This window comes from Oncorhynchus nerka, linkage group LG6 (genome assembly GCF_034236695.1).
Source record: "Oncorhynchus nerka isolate Pitt River linkage group LG6, Oner_Uvic_2.0, whole genome shotgun sequence".
Taxonomy (NCBI): Eukaryota; Metazoa; Chordata; class Actinopteri; order Salmoniformes; family Salmonidae; genus Oncorhynchus; species Oncorhynchus nerka.
In genome coordinates this window covers 29622754-29646170 of record NC_088401.1, presented here as the reverse complement: position 1 = coordinate 29646170, position 23417 = coordinate 29622754, and the positions used below count along the sequence as shown (strand labels likewise).

At 40.9% G+C, this 23417-nt stretch overlaps 1 protein-coding gene across 4 annotated transcripts in view; it reads left to right on the top strand.

Moving 5' to 3' along the window:
* The first annotated feature begins 3859 nt into the window (after positions 1–3859).
* Positions 3860–23417, top strand: part of LOC115130314 (RNA-binding Raly-like protein) — a 151471-nt gene continuing 131913 nt past the window's right edge. For 2 of the 4 annotated variants that reach the window (XM_029661322.2, XM_029661320.2), the window contains exon 1: positions 3860–4775. The gene's annotated coding sequence lies outside the window, so the exon portion shown is untranslated. The remainder of the gene's footprint in view (positions 4776–23417) is intronic. The other 2 variants (XM_029661321.2, XM_065019481.1) reach the window with 2 other exon arrangements.

The following is a 23417-nucleotide window of genomic DNA, read 5'->3' as shown; positions in this document are numbered from 1 at the left end:
AAATCACATAAATGAATGCAAGAAAAGGACAGTTATCGCATGAGCATGCTTTAAGATGTGCATGAGCATTCTTTAAGATGTGCATGAGCATGCTTTAAGATGTGCATGAGCACATATGATTATTGATTAACACATGCTGTGTTGTTTGAACAGGTAAATAAATAGTTTGCACATTGGCGCCGTGCTGACACCACAAAGGTCATTTTTCCATTGTGATATCAATTAACAGAATCCGCTCATCTCAGACTGTAAATTGTGTGAATACGGCACGTGAAGAACCCAATCCCCAATAATGACTCGTTAATCCGAGCACCGTTGTGTCTGTGCAGTCCATTTGTTTCTGAATTGAGTGCAATATCCATTGGCAACAATTACACATTTCCTAGGAGTCCATAACAAAACTATAATTTAGAAAATGTTAAATCCATAATTGTGGCAGTGGAAATTAATTCAGTCCATATTGTGTATTAATCAACACAGCGGGAGCTTGGACTCTGTTGGCAAAGCCGTGACTGGGCTGTGACCATGTAAGGAATCAGTGTCCCTTGTCTAAGTCTGAGCAATTCAATCTCATTCCCAGCAATAAAACTCAAAATGCCATAAACCTTTTAATCAATGGTATTTTTGGGGTCTTGTGCCATGTGCTTTGGCTATTAATACATTTTAGAATATGGGTTAAACCTTCACTTCAAAATTCCCGAACTTATTCCCATGGTCTGCATTTGTTTCTTTAGCTCTTGAGTGTATTTGATTCCAACATTGTATGACGCTGAGACATTAATTATTACCATAGCAATCAAGCTCATTTAATTTACAAAACATGTACACCTGGCCATGCAAATAAAAATGTCCAGGTTTTGCTCAAAGCGAAAAGGCAATTATTAAGTGGGAAGTTGTATTTTCAGGCATCTCAAACTGCATATGTTTTAAATGCCGCAGGTGATATCCAGACATTCATTTTTTTCATCTCTTCTCGGGAGACATCACAGAGGAATCTCAATCAATCTTAAAAGAAAGTCAAACAGGTAGCATTTATTTCCTTAACAATGATGACAGGCAATCATAAAACATCAAACGAAAGTCAAATTAAGCAGGCCTCTGCTGAAAATTATGAGAGATCATTTTGACATTTAGTCAGGGAATATGAAGGTAGAATTCCAGAATAGAGTACCTCTTTTTTAGAAGATAAGACTAATCTCCCTGCATTTTACAATTCTATTTTGTTTTTATTGCAGTTCAGTATGAAGCTCCAAACAGTACAACAATTTCAAAAGAGGTTAAAGCATTTGGTTAAACAGAATATTTTATATTGATTAGATACGCACACTGACAACAACGAATCAGTCCTTAATTAATGCACACACATTTATTGATTCATGTTTCCCTTGGAGGATGAGGATGTTGACTGTTCAGAGGCACAAAGGTTGATTGAACTTTGACCCTGGCTGTCTCTGTGGCTTCTTTATGCTTTATGGTTTTCGTGGAAAATGGTTTCAAAGGATGTGACATATTTACTGTATTTCTGACTATGTTTACTGTATTCTCTTAACTCAAATTAATCTGTTCTTGGGTCAAATTGTTAAATGTTTCCTGGTTTTTGATCATTGTCATTATCAAGCTGAACTAAGCCTGTTGTTTTTCATAACATCAAGGGGTCCAGGTTTAGATAACGGGGCTGGCTAATATTGGAATATACAGTACAGTGGGTAGGGAAAGCTTACCATATCGCTGTGACACAATAATAAAAGCTGTTATTGATATATCTTATTTCAGATATTCATAAAGGGCATTCCTTTAACCTTGGGGCTCTTTGGATAATGCATCAGCAAGTGATAAAGAATGGGCGCCGCCACCTCTGAATATAAATGGTCTGTCATTGTAAACATTATGTCTTATATTCAGTTTATTGTGATGTACATCAAATCATGTCAAAGTTGATGTAAAATCTCTGTAGCACTGTCACATGTAAATAACAATCATAATATCACACTGCTTTGTTTATTTTGTATTTTATATAACACTTATTTTACCAGGTAAGTTGACTGAGAACACATTCTCGTTTACAGCAATGACCTGGGGAATATTTACAGGGGTGAGGAGGGGGATGAATGTAAGCTGGGGATGATTAGGTGACCATATGAAGGCCCGATTGGGAATTTAGCCAGGACACCTGGGTTAACACCCCTACTCTTACAATAAGTGCCATGGGATCTTTTATTGGCCACAGAGAGTAAGGACACCCGTTTAACATTCCATCCGAAAGACGACACCCTACACAGGGCAATGTCCCCAATCACTGCCCTGGGGCATTGGGATATTGTTTTAGACCAGAGGAAAGGGGGCCTCCTACTGGCCCTCCAACACCACTTCCAGCAGCATCTGGTCTCCCATCCAGGGACCAACCCTGCTTAGCTTTGGAAGCAAGCCAGCAGTGGGATGCAGGGTGGTATGCTTTTTGTAATAAGAAAAAGATTGGCTGCAAAGGGGGAAAAAATGCAGCCATGCGTAAGTCATAACCTATTGTATTATCTTAACATGCAAAAATGAAAAAGATATGGTTTCCATTTTGTTATCTTCCTTGTTGTTACTGGACTCAGGGAAATGTAGAAAATATCAGGGTTCGTATGTATCGAACATATCAGAGTAGTAGTGCTGATTTAAGATCAGTTTTGCCTTTTAGATCACAATGATTAAGAATACATGGGCAGGGGGGACTAGATCCTAGATCAGCACACCTACTGGTCTCTGATATCATGATGATCTGGTGGGATCACCATGTGCCGTTGAGGGGCAAACCACAGCCATGTACACATATGGCTTTGAGGCAAACTACCTGCTGCCACCCACATTCCATTAATGAGTCATACTGTAGAGGTCTGGGAGCCAAGGCTTCAAATGGTACTTCCTATAAGGTCATCAAGACCACTAGGCACATAGGCATTCATCTGATGAGTACAGTACATTTTAATAAAAAAAAGTCAGATTCACTCTGGAGCAGCAATGACATAAACTATGACAGGTGTGATGTAATCTTAGCAGTTAGCACATTGGGAATGTCATATTGAATGACATTAAATGTCCCAGTAGTGTATTTCGGTAAATGTGCTGGTTCTGAATCTGATGGACTGTTGCAGGTACACAACAGTCTTCTGTGAATGCTGACGAATTCCACCCTTGGGATAGCAGTGTGTTGTTAGATGTTAGATCACTAATAACAAAATAACATGCTTTACACTGTAGCCTTTAGAGAGGTATGCGACAAGAAAACATAAATCAAAACACTCTAATAGGTGAATAAGGTTTTCCTCACCATAGTCATGCACACTATTGACATTCAACCTGCATGGTCAAACAGCTTTCATTGGCCACACTGATTTAGAGTGCACAGCTAAATTGCAGCGCAATGCTGAGCAAGCATGCACTGAAAGGAGTAATGTTAACAGTAGCCTTCAGTGCATGGACAGCGCATATTGTATTTTCAGTTACTGAATAGTTAAGTCTACTGTTCACATTCAGTGCATGCTTAGTCTGATTAACATTGCTGTATGCTCCTTTACCTGTGCAAACTCTACAAGCCACTCTTGGTACACTTGTTACAAGAGTGGCTTATACCAAACGAAAATAGCCAATATCATACAGTAGACCTACTTGGCATTACACATCGCTGGGATACAGCAACAATCACGTCCAAATGACTGCTAGGTAGTGAAGGAAGCAACCAGAAGTTGAAAGAACAGCCTTGATGTTACGTAGCCTCTGACATCCAGTGAGCGCTGCATCTTTAAAAAGAAAAAAAAATCTAGAAGAAAAAACACAACCAGCTCAGTCATAACTGTAGAATGATAAGGACTACCTCTTTTACTTTTGGAGAGCAGCGAGCCGTTCGGAGAGTATTCGGCTTCAGCTGTTCTTCGCTAGTCGCTCATTGCTGGATGTCGGGCTGATTCTGAGTCACATGACAGAACCGGAGGCTGAGATCTAGAGAAAAGCACATCATTTCGGGCTTGCACCGCCATACTGTATTTTGTGCCATATCACATTTTTATTGCAACATTTTACTCCCGCTCGGTGAGTACATTTCCAATGGCTTTTTCTAAGCATTTTTTGTCTTTTTAATTACTCTTTTTATTTTTCCTCCTTTTGCTGGTGTTTAAGATGATATTTGAAGTGGTGGTTTTTAGCGTTTTTCCATCCAGGCTTCAAGTTTTTAGCATGCAGTGATTCTGAATCATGTGTACCGAGATGGGTAACGGTTTGCATCGGGCACTGGAGATTCGTGCTTGCAGTCTTGTGAAATCATGAAACTGGTTTTTCAACCAAGCGGGTTGTCAGTCTAATATTTTTCTAATGTGGTTTTACTGGTGGTTTTCAAACATTTTTATTTTTTTGTTTCTGTCGACTTTTGCTGTTGCTATGCTTTGCTTTGTATTTTGCAGTGTTGTTTATACGAGTTTTGTGATTTTGGTGTCTCGGTGCTCACTGACCAAGCCTTTGCTTTTATTTTGGTCCTCTTTTCTTTAAAGGAGTCATTTTTAAACCTGATGACGTTTTAACTTGAAACTTTTCTTGCAGCTCACTGATCACAGGTTTGTTTCTTTTTGTGTTTCTTTCATTTTTTCGATTTATTATACTTTTGCAGATATCAGTGTCAAGTATTTTTGGAAGTATCATTTTTCATAGATGGTGCTGAGTGGACGAGGAGTGTTTTGATTCTTGGGTCAATGCTTTTTTGTTTTCTGTTTCAACGAGGATGAAAAGACATTCTCCCTTTGCAGGTATATAATGAGTGGATTAGTTGTCACACCTTTAGTGCCTGTGTATTTGCAATAAAAAGCAAGGTGGTACAGAAATATGCACCTGTGGCTGATGTATTATTTTGTGAGGGAATATTGCGTTTATTACAGTATAGGCCTGATGCATTTGAAGGTTGTTTGAAGGTTTTGCACAATAATACTTGGTAATAGGCCAACTCAATGAAAACTAATCAAAAACACATGCAGGTTGGTACAGTATATTGAGTTTCCTTCTGATCAACAACAACCAAGTCGCCGCATGAAGATGGTAAAGGATAACACTTCTGATGTAAGAATGTAAGTACGGTTCTCTGTAATTCTACCATGGTCCCGATAATAAATACAGCAGATCCAAAGTCTATTGCTCACTTTATTAAATATGCACCATATGACATATAGGGTATCCAGGCTGTTGCACGGATACAGTTTAGCTCCGCGGAAAATAAACCGGCGCTCGAGCCAATTACATCCACATTTCTTTCAGAGTGCATTATTGTGGATTAGATGAAGAAATGAGTGAGAAAATAATTGGCAATACAATGCACGCGCATAGGCTACCCTGTGGACTAATGGTACTTAAACAATGCGTCCGTGCATGGTCTTTCTGTTGAAGGCAATCCATTTCGACACAGCTTTTAAAGGCTATTAGGGATGGTCCTTATTCCCTTCACCCCCTCCCCTCGCCAGTCATGGTCTGTTTGTGTGGTTCACACTTGTAGTCAATCTCTTTGTTGTGATTGCAGTAGTGTAGGTACACTGTAGAGAGGTGTTGCTATGTGGTTGTTGTGATTTGGTCTAAATTAGATTGTGATTTGGCATATTTGTAGTGATAGTAGCTATAGGTTTTACTGTTTACATAATAACAGCCAACTCCAAAATGCTGTATAGGTATCATAATCTATCAATAAGATGTATGTACCCTCTGTAGGTGTTGAAAGGTATTTCTGCCATATTGATAAAAAAAATACCTCTGACACGTCTCCTGCTGGACGTTATGATGAGGCTGCATTACTTCCTGCAGTTGTTGTGTCTGCCCTCTAGGCAGCTCCCCTGTTATCTGGGCCCAGCCAGCCTCACTATAAATGAAAACTGAAAAATATGATAGCTCATATGTGAAGATACCGTGGCTCTCATCATGAATAATACCTCTGACAGGAATGTCCTGTTGACATACAGTTGAAGTCGGAAGTTTACATACACTTTAGCCAAATAAATACATTTAAACACAGTTTTTCACAATTCCTGACATTTAATCCAAGTAAAAATTCCTTGTTTTAGGTCAGTTAGGATCGCCACTTTATTTTAAGAATGTGAAATGTCAGAATAATAGTTGAGAGAATGATTTATTTCAGCTTTTATTTCTTTCATCACATTCCCAGTAGGTCAGAAGTTTACATACACTCAATTAGAATTTGGTACCATTTCCTTTAAATTGTTTAACTTGGGTCAAACGTTTCGGGGAGCCTTCCACAAGCTTCCCACAATAAGTTGGGTGAATTTTGTCCCATTCCTCCTGACAGCTGGTGTAACTGAGTCAGGTTTGTAGGCCTCCTTGCTCGCACACACTTTTTCAGTTCTGCCCACAAATGTTCGATAGGATTGAGGTCAGGGCTTTGTGATGGCCACTCCAATACCTTAACTTTGTTGTGCTGAAGCCATTTTGCCACAACTTTGACATCCTTTTCTGGAATTTTCCAAGCTGTTTAAAGGCGCAGTCAACTTAGTGTATGTAAACTTCTGACCCACTGGAATTGTGTTACAATGAAATAATCTGTCTGTGAACAATTGTGTCATGCACAAATTAGATGTCCTAACCGACTTGCCAAAACTATAGCTTGTTAACAAGAAATTTGTGGAGTGGTTGAAAAATGAGTTTTAATGACTCCAACCTAAGTGTATGTAAACTTCCGACTTCAACTGTACTTGCATGCCTTGTCCATGATTGTGTGTGTGTGTGTGTGTGTGTGTGTGTGTGTGTGTGTGTGTGTTGTGTTTGTGTGTACTGTTCAGGGACACTGCACACAACCCAACTGGCTGGGTCAAAATAGTCCAGTGTATGTTGTGTCCAATATTTATCCAGCGCTGGGTTACCATATAACCCAAATTGATTTGTTTTCAACCCAGCCAGTTGGGTTTAGGGGGGTGTATTCAGAATATTGTTGTTGTTTTATCCCATGTAGCCATTGAAAAGGTTAAGGCTTCTAACTCTGTCAGTATATTCTGTATCCATGAAAATGCTCCTTCCTCAGATCCCCATGTCATCAAAGCTGCAGGGTGTGTGGGACAGGAATCAAAGAGTCTTTCAACATAACTGTCTGATCTCTTAAAGGATTGGCCACAAGTAACCAATATCTGAGTCCATGAAAAGGAACTCAGGGCTTCAAGGATGGTGGCATGCATATGGGATAGGAAGCTGTTTTCACTTCTGTTACCTGAGTTCCCAGTTACACATCATGGTGAACAGAATCAAATTAAATACGTCATGAAATCACATTCTGAGGTTTGGTGGGAAAGCAGGGCCTGTGAGTTTAGCCTCTGGTTTATGAAGTCCTTCACTGCAATGTAGTTATCAATTATTCAGTAGTTCTTCATTTTGATTGTTGAATATTCTTTACTTCATCTCCTTGGGCTTTAGAGCTTGATATTAGTGAGTGTGTGCATCCTAAATGGGACCCTATTCCTTATCAAGTGTGCACAACTTTTGATCCAAGGCACATAGGGCCCTATATAGTGCACTATATACTATATAGGGGATAGGGTGTCACTTGGGACGCACAGATTGTTCTGTCATTCCTGTTGTCAAAGACACCGGCCACCCAAGTCATAGACTGTTCTCTCTGCTTCCTCACGGCAAGCAGTACCAGAGTGCCAAATCTGTGATTAAAAGGCTCCTGAACAGCTTCTATCCCCAAGCCATAAGACTGCTGAACAGTTAATCAAATGGCTACCCAGACTTTTTGCATTGACTCCCTTTTTCTTTGCAGTGACATTCTTGCACTGGCTCTATGCACACTCTCTGGACTCCACCCACACACTCACACATACTGCACTGACACACACACACACACACACACACACACATATTGACACCACACTCACACTCCCACATAGACACACTTTCACACTCTTCATATATTCTGTTGCTACTCTGTTTATTATCTATCCTGATTGCCTAGTCACTGTTACCCCTACCTACATGTACATATTACCACAGCTACATCGTACCTCTGCACATTGACTCGGTACTGATATATTCTTTGTATATAGTCTCGTTATTGTTATTTTATTGTGTTACTATTTCCTTTCTTTTTTGATAATCTTTTGTTACTTTTTAACTCTGCATTGTTGGGAAAGGGCTCATAAGTAAGCATTTCACAGTAAAGTTGAGTTCGGTGCATGTGACAAATATATATTTTTTTAATTTTTTTATTGCTCATTCTCAGCCACTCTTTTTGACCTTCTATTGGCTCTGGCTCCATTGTCTATGTATGGCAATCTCCCATAAATAAATCATTCCTTATTATGAAAACAAACTCCCATATTTTGCACTCCACTCATATCTTAATGAGTGGTTGGATTATAAATGAGTCAAAAAAAAATGTTTCTCTCAATGAGGCGTTCCTCTTCTTAGCTCCATTCTCCTTTTGAAGAGATAAACAGCTTACCCATTCTGCTTCTTTTTTACCGTTATGTACCTCGAGGTCCCCTTTTCTTAGCTGTTAATTTGATAAGTGAAAGGATATCTCACTTAGTAATCATATTCTATCCAATTAAACCCGTATCTGAAGAATTGGACCGGACTGAGCGACTTTTCAGGGCCAATTATGTGGAACCATTTGAGTTATAATTCTCCACTTAAATGAGCCGTTTGTGACACATTGGGACTCAATTGTGTGTGAGGATTGCTGATGAAATAGTGGTTTTTAGAACAAATGACATTTCATTAGTTCGTTAATATAATTTAGAAAGACACTCTTATCCAGAGCTTCCCATGTTAGTTTTATAGTTTGTTTTTAATGATTGTGTATGCTGAAGGTGGTAACTCAATAGCGTAACGCTTACTTCTGGTTAAGCTTATCCACATACTATTGCAAAAGAGCTTCTGAATAGACACTACTGAAAAAGGCAAGTTGTCACTCAGTTTTGATATTGCTGTTGTCGACTGTGGACAACAGCAGTCAATTTTGTGCTGCATTACGGGGAGTGACTGAATCATCCCCCCCCATGATTTCACCTCTCTGTTTAGGACAGTATGTCTCATCTGTCTGTCTTCGTGGCTCTTTATAAGGTTGACCCCACACTTACCCCCATCTATCTGGAGCTAAAGCACACTGCATCTTTCTCTTCTCTTTTGAATGTGATCAGAGTAGAGCCCCACAATATTGATGATAGGCCTACTCTATATCTACCCGACAGCAATATCAACTCTCTCTCTGTCGCTTTATTTTTTTATTTGCTCTTGCCCCTGCTGAGTAAGTGTGTGTGTGTGTGTGTGTGTGTGTGTGTGTGTGTGTGTGTGTGTGTGTGTGTGTGTGTGTGTGTGTGTGTGTGTGTGTGTGTGTGTGTGTGTGTGTGTGTGTGTATGAGTGTGAAAGAAAAGAGTAACTGAAAGCGCCATGTCACGCTCCATTCATTTTGGGCCTGGCAAATTAGGCATTGCACATAATCTCTTTCTTTCCTTCTTTCTCTCTATTCTGTATCCCCAAATCCACTCTTGGGATGATTCCTAAATGAGTTTTGGAGAAAGAGAAATCATATTTGCAGTGAGTTTTAGTCTTCTTCATCCTTCAGACCTAATTTACTCTCTTCTCTATTATCATTGGGTTGTGACTGGTGTCATTTTTCAAATAGTTATATTTCTCCCATATCCACCAGCATGGGACCAGGGATGTATACACACCAAATACCCAATAAATCACAGTACACTTAGTGAATTGCCTTTATGTGTGCCAATACATTTACAGTATATCACACATTATCTGTCCTTGCTTGGAAATAGTTATGATTCAAAGTTATTTCCCCTTGCTCACAGATTCCCTGAATCTTAAACAGAAACCCAACTGGCAAGAGACCATCCAATTTGGTCATTTAACATTTTTTATCAGGGGGGGGGGTTACAGGTACAAAAAAACAATCAAAGAAATGCATAACCCCAACCCATTTCTCACCTTATTCAAGGAGCTATTGTAGTTAATTAACATAATATATGCAAAGCATTGAATATTTAAATTATGCATTGAGAATTTTGTAATTTTGCCCCAGAAGCATTTAACTGCAGGGCACTCCCACATCATGTGAAGAAATGTGCCTTCCTAATTTAGGGGACACAGTGAACAGTTGGGAGTTGGGGTTCAATATCATGGTAAAACGTTTCCTTGGTGTTCGATACAGTCTGTGAACAAACTTAAAATGTATAAATGAATGCTTCGGAAGACGGGATGACAAGGTCATATTTTACCATAGTCTCTTCCAGTTAAAGGGTTGTTCAGATTCAATTAGATCTGTGGACCATACTTGTTTAATGGCTAGCTCAGAATATGAGCTTTCCAAAAGTTATTTTTATATTATAGAGATCAGTCCATTCAGGAGCCCAGATCATTTATAAAACCCATCATTGGATGGTGCGGTAGTTGAATTTCCCAAAAGGACAGCTTAGCTGACATAAATTGTAAATATAGAAAAAAAATGAGTTGACTGGTATTGTGTATGTATCTTTAAAATCTTGGAATGTTCAGAAACCATAATTGTTCAGGATATCGGTAAGGTTACGGGTTCCACATTTGGATCATTGGGGTGATGAAAAGGGGCACCCTCCAGATCGCAAGGTATTATTGTGAAATATTGGAGTATGGGCATGCCATTTTGATTCCCAGTTACATTGTTTTTCAATTTTGCACCAAATAGAAATTGTTTGAGCAATAATAGGACCAAAGCGTAGTTTACATTGTTTAAAGGATATATCAATGAAGACCACCTTTGCATTTTATTAGGAAATCTGCAGTTTTGCTTATATGGATGTATGCAATTATGGTATGTGGGCATGTAGGTTAATTTGCACCATCAAATTAAATAAAACACTGAATTATATGATGTATATGGATTGCACACCAAGTGCTAACTTTGGCTAACCATAGAGACAGTAATTAAGCGAGGAAGCGAATTTCAGGACCATGGACTGGTTTTGTGATAAGGTACTTTCAATCATTGACAGTTCAGGACAATCGACACTGATTTTGTGAAAAACTATTTCAGGACCATAGACAGTGATTTAGTGATAAAGCCCATTTCAGGACCTTGGACAGCGCTTTTGTGACATTCTTTTCAAGACCAAGGACAGTTCAACGTTAGGGCATTGCATGATAACCCTTTATCAGACCCACGGACAACTCCAATTTCTGCAGGAGTACATTTCTGCACCAAGGACCATCCAGACATAATAACTGTACACTTATCTCTAATTAGAACAAATATACCAGACTACTGTATACCAGACTACTGTAATACAAAGATAACATATTCTGGTGAGAGTGAGTGTGAGTGTGTTTGCTTCTATTGCTCTTTCATTGTATATCGATGTGCACATTATTTTATCCATGCAGCTGATTATATCGGGATTCACTTCATGGAATCAATTTCACAGACTATTTCAGTAGCATCCCTTCCAAGATCAGACTGAATGTCATTTTAGAGAATGATTTGTCTCACTTCAGTTGCACAAGCTTTTCCAATGTATTTACTTTTCTCAATGTATCATATTTGCTTGCAGGAAACAAAGTCGTAATTAGTGTCAAAGACTTACCCTCGGGCTTGAGTACAACTAGACAGTGACTACTCAACAGTCTCAACATATACATCCTTTCACACTCTGGATTGTATTATGTTTGTAAAATGCTAGAGAAATGATTGGGCAAAACAAACAAGTTAAGCACACGCCTGTACGCACAAATGCGAACACACACGCACGCACACACACATACAGTACACACACACACACACCATTGCTTGTGATATTTTGGGAATATGTGGAGTGAATAATGACAACATTTGTGACACAGTAACGCGCTAACTTGTTTTGACAGTCACACACAACACAACTCACCATTTACGTTGCTGTAACAAGCGTTGATGATGACAATGTGTCTTCATGACATGTCTGTGCGCTCTGTCTGGTTTGGGTGCTGACAGTGACTTCCCTGTCTGTGTGTGTGTTCTGTCTGTATTTGAAGTTGACAATCCACGTGTCTCACTCCTGTGTCCTAATGGAGACAAAGATGGTTTCTGACTCTGACTACACAAAGCTAAAATAATGGTGACATCTCAGTGTCTTTGACTTCAACACACTCACATTCATCTCTATTTCAGATGTGTTGTCTTCATTCTATTTGGATATATTTATTCCTGCCTTTCTCTACCTCTATCTCCATCCTTTTTTGAGCCTGTCTCAATCCCTCTGAGCCTGGCCATTGGAATACACCAATAACTTCATCTCTTACCTAAAATAGTTGGCTTTATTGAAGGATTTAGTAAATATTTTAAATCTCAATATTTCTTTGTGATGTTGTTATATGAGAGAGTTAATATAGAGCTCATTCCATTATGTCCCTTTGAAACAGATTTATTTAGTGACGTTTAGGGGAATCTGCTGAATTTTGGATGCTGAGAGCTGGGTCTTCACAACCAAATTGTACTTTTGATATTTGGTTGTAAGAGAGTACTCAGTAAAGCATTTGCTACAACAAAGAGCTCAATATTTTACAAAGGGTTCCACCTAAATACAATGATTCTAGGCATAGTAAAAGCAAAGGACTTGATCCATGTTCCTCAAGCACATATCGGACATGGCTATGTGGCTGTGTGATATTTAAAGAGTCTGGGAAAGAACAACAAACAAACCAACAAGGAGGCAGATGAGAGGTCTGTGGCCCTCCAGAGCAGGTGGTGAAGGCCGACAGATGCTGCAGAGAAGCACTGAGGCAGATAATGCCCTGCCTGGCTCCCCAGATGACCTCTGGGACCCGATTGAAGGAGGATTTTTCCCATCTAGGTCAGCTCCATGCTGGCTCTACCACTGGACTCATCTGTTCTGACTAGTTCTGTTGGACTCAGCTGTTCTAACTGGTTCTGTTGGACTCAGCTTTTCTGACTGGTTCTGTTGGACTCAGCTGTTTTGACTGATTCTGTTGGACTCGTATGTTCTGACTGGTTCTGTTAGACGCAGCTGTTCTGACTGGTTCTGTTGGACTCAGCTTTTCTGAATGGTTCTGTTGGACTTAGCTGTTCTAACTGGTTCTGTTGGACAAAGCTGTTCTAACTGGTTCTGTTGGCTGGTTCTTTTGCACTCAGCTGTTCTGACTGGTTCTGTTATACTGAGCTGTTCTGACTGTTCTGTTGGACTCATATGTTCTGACTGGTTCTGTTGGCTGGTTCTGTTGGACTCAGCTTTTCTGACTGGTTCTGTTGGACTCAGCTGTTCTGACTGGTTCTGTTGGCTGGTTCTGTTGGACTCAGCTTTTCTGATTGGTTCTGTTGGACTCATCTTTTCTGACTGGTTCTGTTGGACTCAGCTGTTCTGATTGGTTCTGTTCAGAGTATGCTAGTAGGTGCCAGATGCACCGGTTTGAGTGTGTCAAGAGCTGCAACGCTGCTGTGTTTTTCACGCTCAAAGGTTTCTTGTGTGTATCAAGAATGGTCCACCACCCAAAGGACATCCAGCCAACTTGACACAACTGTGGGAAGCATTGAAGTCAACACAGGCCAGCATCCCTATGGAATGCTTTCTACACCTTGTAGAGTCCATGACCAAACGAATTGAGGCTGTTCTGAAGGCAAAAGGGAGTGCAACGCAATATTAGAAAGTGTTCCTAATGTTTTGTACACTCAGTGCACTATTTTTGATCAGGACACTGGTCAAATTCAGTGCACAAACTAGGGAATAGACTGCCATTTGAGACAAAGACTAAGAGTTTGTTGTTAGTCAGACCCACTACTATTCAAGGGTTTTCCACTAGACCGGGTTTATCATGGTTTCATAACATCTCCTCGCTCTTTCCTTTCACACTTTCCACTAGATCTAGTGTGTTTCACTGCCTGTCTGTATTGGTTTGAGAGGGAGTGGCGGGAGTGTGACAGATAGAGACAGTGTGTTATAGTGTTAGGGTTCTTCCTTTCTAGTTAATCTGCCTGTTCTCCATTGGGGTGTCACACCGTGTCATCTCTGTACACCTCACTGTGTCACAGAATCACACCATGTCTTCAAGGTTGGTCACACAGCTGTGCCCATAGACGTTCACCCTCTGTCACCATGTCCCGCTATATCTCTATTCTGTAGCGTTCACCATGCACATTGCAATCACGAGCTAAGATACTCCAATACTAAGAGATTTGCACTTTACCTTCTGGGGACAAATGTATCAAGCGTCTCAGAGTAGGAGTGCTGTTTTAGGATCAGTTTAGCCTTTTAGATCATAATGAAAAAGGTTACATTGGCAGGGAAGACCTGATCCTAGATCAGCACTCCTATTCTGAAATATTTGATACATACGGCACTTGCAGTATTTCTGAAATAGAGGTGCTCCCTGAGTAAGATATCTCTGCACACTTATGAGGATCATGACCTCAATTTCCAGAGTCTACCACCAGGAAAACAGAGGTTCATTCAATGGGAGAGAAGGAGAGAAGGGAGATGTGTTTGTCTTTAAGCACGTCCAGGAAGCAAACCTTTTCTGCCCTCTCCCAATGGTTCACTCTAGCCCAGTGAAAGTTTATTGGGGTAGTGATCGTTGATTTTACTCCACAGGATGTTGTTTTGAACTGTGTTCCTGATGATGATTAGCCTCAGGGGAGTGCAGGAAGTAGACTCACTTGAATCTAGTGTTTGGACTGATGTAGTATGCTATGACTACTGTAGTGATTGGAATTAGTAGCTGTCCATGAGGTTGATTCAGTTTGTGAACCCTCTACAATGCTCTTAAAGGGCTCCAGAAAGCCAGGGCTAACAGGGAATGAGGATGTGTTCCAAATGGCACCCTATTCCAAATATAACTTTTGACCAGAGCCCTGTGTCCATGGGGGAAGAGTGGAGAAGTATCATGGGGGTAAGGATATGGAGGCAGCTAGGGAAGTCAGACATGGATGTGCTGTGCACATTCAGTGGTAATGAGAGCCAGCTGGGGGCTGTGAATGGTAGAGCTATGACTATGATAATGTGTGAGTGCGTGCGTGCGTGGGAGCGTGTGTGTGTGTACGTGCATGTGTGGGTGGGTGAGGGTTTAAGCATAGCAGTTGCCTCACTCATTTCATTCCGTCTGCATAGTAGGTTCCCTTTAAAACCTATGAAAAAGCCCAACCATCTGGCTGTTCAAAACATCACCATTCTAAAGTGGAACAAAATTGTCCCATGATTTAATTTCCCTTCGCTTAGCACAGCAATTTTCTCTGGGATATCAATAGCTTGTTGACATCTTGCAGTATGCCACAGTCCATCAGGTGACGTGTGTAAACAAGACTCCATTCTCCCTATTGATTTTCTCTCTGTTTTGACATCAGATGAAACCAAGGTGCTTAGTGGTTATTGTTCTATTAGATGCCAGGTGCCATATTGCTCCTTAATTGTTAATTTCCCCTGTTCAAATGAGTATTTAAAGCAATACGCCATTTTTGCTCCACAAGCACATTGACTCAGTTGATGAATATGGCTATGATCCACTGGTATTATGGGAAATGGATGCAAGTGTTCACATTGATTGCAATAGATATATAACAAACCATTAGCATATTGCATCCAGAAATAATTGAGAACATCATCAAATGATCCTCCTCCTAGCATCTCCAATGACTTATGTGCTCTCTGTCTCACACACACACATACACACACACACAATATTATCAGCATTTGATCTCAGGTAATGTGGTCCGCTAAGCCGCTCTCCTGGATATCAATACCGGCATCTGAAGTTATTAAGTGTGTAGGAGGATCTAAGAAAATTGCATTAAATCGTGTGTGTGTGTGTGTGTGTGTGTGTGTGTGTGTGTGTGTGTGTGTGTGTGTGTGTGTGTGTGTGTGTGTGTGTGTGTGTGTGTGTGTGTGTGCACGTGTGTGTGCGTGTGTGTGTGTGATCCACATTCCTATCCTTCAGTGCAATTTCAGGCCCTTTGTTGTTTTGATTCAGCATCCTTCTCACTCTGAGATTGAAAAATCCTATCCAATATCTCCATGGATTATAACCTTGCACAAGGAAAGGTAGTAGAAAGCCATTATTTGTATGTAATGCATTGCTTTGTCTGTTAAGCAAACAGTAGCGCAGGGTGTATTTGTCTCTATCGTTATTATTTTGCTGTACTGTCAAAGACACATGACAATAGCATCGTTAGAGATTACCAACATAATTAAGTAATCAAGCAGACCCATTATGCAAATGGCGCTAATTAGAGACATGCGTTTAAAATAGTCCTCTGAATTAGTCACAACACTTAGATAGTGATCTCTCCAACAAATGTAATCATGGTGCTAATTAGGTCAGTCAATGAAAGTTGAAACAATTTGAAAAGCAATTCCAGTTTCCAATTACTTGTTCAGTGATACTGCCCTATAACTGGGTAGAATGCAAATATAGTACTGTCGGAGGATGCAGAGGGCTCTTTGAGCTTTGAATATGATCTCATGAATATAAGACTATGTTGCTATCATGGACTCAGTCATCCTTCATTAAGTAAGGGTGAATGTATTGTGGATATATGGATATTTGTCATGGTTTGATATTCAGAGCACAATGATATAAATGTTGTCCTGTCCATGATATGAAATTCATGTCCCACCCTATTCCCTATATAGCAGGGGCGTAACTTTTAGAAGTGGGGGGGACATCACATTTATTTGTATTTTTTTATTATTATTATTATTTTCCTGTCAGATAAACCCTCCAAACAGCCTACCCGACCGCTCAGAGTCGTCCACATGGTCCTAAAGCACACCGTTGCCCCATTGTTTTTGTATCACATTCCAATAATAAAACTGGGGCGAACAAAAATGCAATTTCTTTCACTGGGGACATGTCCCCCCCATCCCCAGTGAAAGTTGCGCCCCTGCTATATAGTGCCCTAGTTTTGTCCAGACCCATATGGCTACAGAACAAATGAATGCCTAGCAGTCCAATCTAGCTCCACCCATTATTAGGAAGACCTGCTAGATCCTGAGTGAATAGTCCATCCTCATTCGTCACATTGTACCTGTAGAATCATCCCAGTAGGTTAGTCTCCTCTCTACAGCTTATCGTTGAGGGGTGTCTGCGCCCTAAGCGCTAGCCTGCTGAATACCATCAGAATAATTCAATCATTTTCAGAGATCTCATTATAGGGCTAGTGCCGGGGCTTTAGCAGTCAAATTCCCATACAGTACAGTGGGTCAAGTGATTGACAGACTGAAGGTTCTTTCAGGGTGAGTTCATCATTAAATTGCGTTTCACTTCCCAGACTGTCTGAGTTGGCATTCACCCATCCAGCCTCACACGTTACTTGGATATTTTTAATCCTCTGTGTGTGTGCATTTCTTATGGTAATCTGTTTTATAATCTACAAGGCATGAAGCAGTAAGGCAACTATTGCTGTGTATGTATTTCCAGAAGAAGGCCATTGACTAGTCACATGAAGAAATAAACTTAGAGTCATGAATTGAATATAATTTGTTTTTTTGAGCATCGGTCTTTATTCTGTCTCCATCACTTACCAAACCTCCTAACTACTACTGCCTGGATTTGATATCATTCAATTCCTTGTTCACTTTTCACTTCTTTCTTTTCCATCTGCGTTTACACAATAACATTTTTTAGAGACTTCTTCATCAATAGATATTCTTTCTCTGATGATAGAGCTCCTGCGGTGCATACAATAAGCCTTTTTTGGAAAATATCTCAGAGCCCAACATGTACTGTATATTGTCACATAAAAGCACTTCGCTCTTGAAATGAAACCACAAGCTAGCTTCAAAGCCTTCCTCTGAAGTTTTGATAGTGGTCCCATTGCGTTAAGTAAGTAAGTAGGTAGGGAGGTAGGTAGGTAGGTGGGAGCATAGTGTACTGATGTTTTCCAAATAATACACACAAGGGCTCTCCTCATGCAACTGCAATCAGAGACTTGGTTCTGGATTGTCTCATGAGTGCACTCGTGGATCATGGTGTGCATCTTTCTTCATCTCTGCACTCTTAAAAATAAAGCTGCAAGTTGGAACCAAATAAGGTTCTTGAGAGCGATGCCATATGTAAACCATTATAGAGTCTCTGAAGAACCATAAATGGGATGGTTCTTTGAAGAACAAAAATCCCAAACCAGAAATGTTTTGACCCTCCGGGACCTTATTTGCATATTTCCTTTGAGGTGAATTTTAGAGCTACAGTACTAGTACCACACTTGACTGTGTTTGCTAGTGACAGAGACATGGTTGTTGCATTCATTCATTTTCAATGCTGTGGTGTTCACCAATTGAGATTCTAAGTGAATATATTGTCATTCAAATGAAATTTGTTTAAAGGTCCAGAACAGTCATTTGGATTCCCATTAAAATAGCCTTTTGCGTGACTAAAATATCACCGTAATATTTTTTTGCAGATAGAAATTCTTGAAATTGGTGAAAAATAACATCTTCTCTCATGTCTAGCTACCAAGAAGTTTGAAAAGACAGGCTGAGTGGGCGGGGAGCTTATATTCATGAGTTTGCCTTGACTGACAGCTCTTTGAAATGCCTATGTCAACAAACTTGGATGCATTGAGCAGCATTGCAGTGAAAAACTCAAGCTAATTTGGTGATATACGAAGCAATTCGAACATTGAAATTGCATCAATGATGTATATATTTTTTTATACATCTCCTGTTTGACATGCCTCTTGTGATGCAATTCACAGCAGCACTGACGGATGTGTTGACATGACAACTACGTCAGAGTTTTGAACGATTCTTTTGTTCCATGCTGTTCCCTTTTGTTCCATGCTGGCTGAAGACCTAGCTAGCCAGTAACTAGCTAACACCAGACACAGATGATAGGGGAAACATAAGTATCTTTGCCATAGATGAATAGTGTACATTTTTTGTTATATTTGCTGACAACCTACAGTCAAATGTTGTCACCAGTAGAGTAGCTATCTAGTTATATAAACCACTCTTCTGTGCAAACGCGCCTTCTCCGATGTTTGTTAAATTGCGGAACTTCATTTAAGTTAGTTAAGAAAATATCATGTTACCATTGGTGCATTAAAATTCCTGAATCCAAGTGTTTGAGATGAGGGAGGGGACCAGTAACTTTATGATCAAATTTATCAATGTAGAAGCAACAGTCATTTTTCATACTTTGGTCATCCTACTTTGATCTGGTTTCATCCAAATATTATTCAATTTCATTAAAAAAACATGATTTTGACTGTTCATGACGTTTAATACAATACATATTTAATACGGCCTAGTTTTATCCTAATATAGTGGCCTGAAACTCATCGTTTACAAGTCGCATTAAGCTGGCTTTAAAAGTGATGTGTAATTCCTATTAGAATGCAGCCAGAGTGGGGATATCCAACATTTTAAATTTGTATTCACCCGCAAACTGCATTCAGAAAATGAGTGCCAGGATTCAGAAAATTAAAATATGAGAATACCTTAAGCATCTTAACTGGAACAACCATTCCAGTAACGGGTGCAATATAAGTCAATAACTCTCATACACTCCGACGTCTTTTACATCCTTCTCCATGCTCTCATAAACTCCCCTCTTCTACTTCTATTACTCACAACTTTTCTCCCACACGTGACTCCGGGCCCCCTGAAAAGTTACCTGTGGCCTGTAAAGATTTGGTCATTTAGTGTAGCAGTTTTGGTCATTCAGAAGTTTTGGACATTTAGCAGATTTGGTAATTTAGCAGTTTTGGTCATTTAGCAGCTTGGTCATTTAGCAGTGTTGGCCATTTAGCAGCTTTAGTCATTTAGTAGCTTTGGTCATTTAGCTGCCTCACTCCTGTCTGTTTGAAAGCCAGCCTGCCCACGTGACTCCAATCCAGACACCCTGGACTGGCCAGCAGTGGATTCCAGCAGTGGATAAGACACACTGTAAAATGGCATCAACATGGGAGTTCTGCTTCTAGCTCCTAGCTTTTTTACGTTACTAGCCCAAAATGTTTTTTGTGTTATTACATACAGCCTGAAAAAACTTTTGGATATCAGAGTGGCGGTAACACACCAGCATTACGACCAAAAATACGACTTTCCCGAATTGGATCCTTTGCTCAAACACCCACCAGGTCAATTGAACTTATCCAGGAGGCTACTCCAAGACGGCGCTGGCGGAGAAGTATTCAGAGTGGACTTCTAGTCCGACTCAGGATGGCTAGCCCACCATCCAACGCTTCCGAATATTTTACTCTCTAATGTTCAGTCCCTGGACAATAAAGTAGACAAGCTCAGAGCTAGGATCTCTTTCCAGAGACACATCAGGGATTGTAACATACTGTTTCACGGAGTCATGGCTCTCTCCGGATATACTGTCCCCGTCCATACAGCCAGCTGGGTTCTCAGTACATTGCAGAGACAGGAATAAAGAACTCTCCGGGAAGAAGAAAGGCAGTGATGTATGTTTCATGATTAACTACTAATGGTGTGATTGTGATAACACAGGAACTCAAGTCCTTTTTGTGCTTGTAGTACTCACACTACAAAAACAACCATTGTTACTCTAACTTCCGGGATGGCTACAAGGCCCGCCCCGCCTTGCCCCGCCCCACCCTCCTTTCTGCAAATCAGATCACGATTCCCTTCTGCTCCTCCCTTCCTATAGGCAGAAACTCAAACAAGAAGTAACCGTGCTAAGGTCTATTCGACACTGGTCTGACAAATCAGAATCCATGCTTCAAGATTGTTTTTATCACATGGACTGGGAAATGTTCCTGTTTGCATCTGAGAATAACATTGATGTATACATGGACACGGTGGCTGAGTTCATCAGGAAGTGTATAGGGGATGTTGTTCCCACTGTGACTATTAAAACCTACCCAAACCAAAAACCGTGGATAGATGGCAGCTATTGCGCAAATCTGAAAGGAAAAAACACCTCATTTAACCACGGCAATATGGTTGAATACAAACAGTGTAATTATTCCCTCCATGAGGAAATCAAACAGGCAGAATTCAACGGCTCAGACACGAGACATATGTGCCAGGGTCTACAGACAATCACTGATTACAAAGGGTAAAACCAGCCAAGTCACGGACACCAACGTCTTGCTCCCGGACAAGCTAAACACCTTCTTCGCCCGCTTTGAGGATAACACAGTGCCACCGATGTGGTCCTCTCCCAAGGACTGTGGGCTCTCGTTCTCTGTGGCCAACATGAGTAAGACGTTTAAGCATGTTAACCGTCGCAAGGCTGCCGGCCCAGACGGTATCCCTAGCTGCGTCCTCTGAGCATGCGCACACCAGCTGGCTGGAGTGTTTATGGACATATTCAATTTCTCCCTATCCCAGTCTGCTGTCCCCACTTGCTTTAAGATATCCACCATTGTTCCTGTACCCAAGAAAGCAAAGGTAACTGAAATAAATGACTATCGCCCCATAGCACTCACTTCTGTCATCATGAAGTGCTCTGAGAGGCTAGTTAACAATCATATTACCTCCACCTTACCTGACACCCTAGACCCATTTAAATTTGCATACCTCCCCAATAGAGCCGCAGATGATGCAATCGACATTGCACTGTACACTGCCCTATCCCATCTGGAGAAAAGGAATACCTATGTACGAATGCTGTTCATTGACTATAGCTATACCTTCAACACCATAGTACCCTCCATGCTCATCATTAAGCTCAGGGACCTGGATCTGAACCCCGCCCTGTGCATCTGGGTCCTGGAGACAACACCTCAACAATGCTGATTCTCAAAACAGGAGACCCACAAGGGTGCATACTCAGCGCCCTCCTGTACTCCCTGTTCACCCATGACTGCATCGCCATGCACGCCTCAAACTCAATCACCAAGTTTGCAGACAACACAACAGTAGTAGGCCTGATTACCAACAATGACGAGACAGCCTACAGGGAGGTGGTGAGGGCCCTGGCAGAGTGGTGCCAGGTCAATAACTTCTCCCTCAACGTCAACAAAACGAAGGAGCTGATCGTGGACTTCAGGAGACAACAGAGAGAGCACGCCTCTATTGACATCGACAGGACCACAGTGGAGTAGGTGAAAAGCTTAAACTTCTACGGCATACACATCCCTTATAATCTGAAATGGTCCACCCACGCAGAAGAAATTTGGCTTGGCCCCTAAAACCGGTGTACAATTGAGAGCATCCTGTTGGGCTGTATCACCGCCTGGTACGTCAACTGCGCCGCCCAAAACTCTCCAGAGGGTGGTGCAGTCTGCTCAACACATTACAGAGGGCAAACTGCCTGCCCTCCAGGACACCTACAGCACCTGAAGGCCACAAAGATTATCAAGGATATCAACCACCTGAGTCACGGCCTGTTAACCCCGCTATCACCCAGAAGGTGTGGTCAGTACAGGTGCATCAAAGCTGGGACCGACAGACTGAAAAACAGCTTCTATCTCAAGGCCATCAGACTGTTAAATTGCCATCACTAGCCGGCTACAACCCTGCACCTTATAGGCTGCTGCCCTATGAACAGTTGAAGTCGGAACAAACTATAGTTTTGGCAAGTCAGTTAGGACATCTACTTTCTGCATGACACAAGTAATTTTTCCAACAATTGTTTAAAGACAGATTATTTCACTTATAATTCACTGTCTCACAAGTCCAGTGGGTTGAAAGATTACATACACTAAGTTGACTGTGCCTTTAAACAGCTTGGAAAATTCCAGAAAATTATGTCATGGCTTTAGAAGCTTCTGATAGGCTAATTGACATCATTTGAGTCAATTGGAGGTGTACCTGTGGATGTATTTCAAGGTCTACCTTCAAACTCGGTTCCTCTTTGCTTGACATCATGGGAAAATCTAAAGAAATCAGCCAAGACCTCAGAAAAAGAATTGCAGACCTCCACAAGTCTGGTTCATCCTTGGGAGCAATTTCCAAATGCCTGAAGGTACCATGTTCATCTTTACAAACAATAGTACGCAAATATAAACACCATGGGACCACGCAGCCGTCATACCCCTCAGGAAGGAGACACATTCTGTCTCCTAGAGATGAACATACTTTGGTGCGAAAGTGCAAATCAATCCCAGAACAACCGGATCTTGTGAAGATGCTGGACAAAACAGGTACAAAGTATCTATATCCACAGTAAAACGAGTCCTATATCGACATAACCTGAAAAGCCGCTCAGCAAGGAAGAAGCCACTGCTCCAAAACGACCATAAAAAAGCCAGACTACGGTTTGCAACTGCACATGGGGACAAAGATCGTACTTTTTTGAGAAATGTCCACTGATGACCATCATTATGTTTGGAGGAAAAAGGGGGAGACTTGCAAGTCGAAGAACACCATCCCAAACGTGAAGCACGGGGGTGGCAGCATCATGTTGTGGGGGTGCTTTGCTGCAGGAGGCTCTGGTGCACTTCACAAAATAGATGGCATCATGAGGACGGAAAATTATGTGGATATATTGAAGCGACATCTAAAGACATCAGTCA